Consider the following 1,008-nt stretch of genomic DNA (forward strand, 5'->3'; position numbering starts at 1 on the left):
CTGCCAAACTCAGTGCAGAAACTGAGGCTGAGTAAGTCACCTAAGGTCATGCAGCACCAGAAACTGGATTCCAACCAGGTCTGACATCAAAGCCCACCCCAGCTTGCTGCAATGCTTCAGAACCTAAGCTTTGTGATGATCAATAAACTACATGCTTAACAATGTTTACACATCTCTGTTAGAATTCAGGGAAAGGGTTTTTTTTTGTTTTTTTGTTTTTTTTAGTTTTATGCTTTTATTAACACAAATATGACGTGCACAACAAGCTGTCTATTCATTTTCTTCACTGCGCAGCCTGGCATTGGGATTGGTGACTCTGATTGCCAGCTGGGCTGCTCTTTCCACAATAGCTTTGCGGTTCTTGGAGGAGACGTTTTGAGCAAACTCTGCACAGTAAGATTTGCTACACATCAGCAGCACTTCAACTCCTTGACGTTGTGCACTAGGAACTTCCTGAAGCCACTGGGCAACATGTGCTTTGTCTTCTTGTTGCTGCGTAACCAATGTTGGGCATCAAGATCTGGCCCTTGAATCTTCTGCGCACCGTACTGTCAATGCCTCTTGGCTTCTGCCAGTTGTGCTTAATTTTGACATATCGGTCTGACTGGTGCCGGATGAACTTCTTGGTCCTCCTTTTAACGATCTTGGGCTTCACCAAAGGTCTGAGGGCAGCCATGATGCCCAGTAACAGATGGCTGCCACCTCCGCAGGCAGCGCCGAAGAAGAGAGCCCAGGGAAAGGTTTTTAAAAATAACATACACAAGGGGAAAAAATGATACAGGTTCTGGAGGCAGGCTGCCCAATGTTCAAATCTTGGCTCCTCCACTTGCAAGCTGTGTGACCTTGGACTCCTTTAGCTCCCCTGTGCCCATATTTCCATGCATTAAAATGGTAGCCATAACAGACCCTATCTCCTAAGGCAAATAAAGCATTTTGGTGTTGTTGTTCTTGTTTTAAGATTTTATTATTTATTTGACAGAGAGAGAGAGACAGGGTGAGAGGGAACAC

At 45.1% G+C, this 1,008-nt stretch overlaps 1 pseudogene across 1 annotated transcript; it reads right to left on the bottom strand.

The window, feature by feature from the left end:
- Positions 1 to 230: 230 nt before the first annotated feature.
- LOC309857002 (large ribosomal subunit protein eL32 pseudogene) lies at positions 231 to 730 on the bottom strand (annotated as a pseudogene). The gene has a single exon. The product of its transcript is annotated as a large ribosomal subunit protein eL32 pseudogene (transcript).
- Positions 731 to 1,008: the final 278 nt, after the last annotated feature.

The sequence above is a fragment of the Mustela nivalis genome (genome assembly GCF_964662115.1).
Source record: "Mustela nivalis genome assembly, contig: HAP1_SCAFFOLD_143, whole genome shotgun sequence".
In the NCBI taxonomy this organism is placed as follows: Eukaryota; Metazoa; Chordata; class Mammalia; order Carnivora; family Mustelidae; genus Mustela; species Mustela nivalis.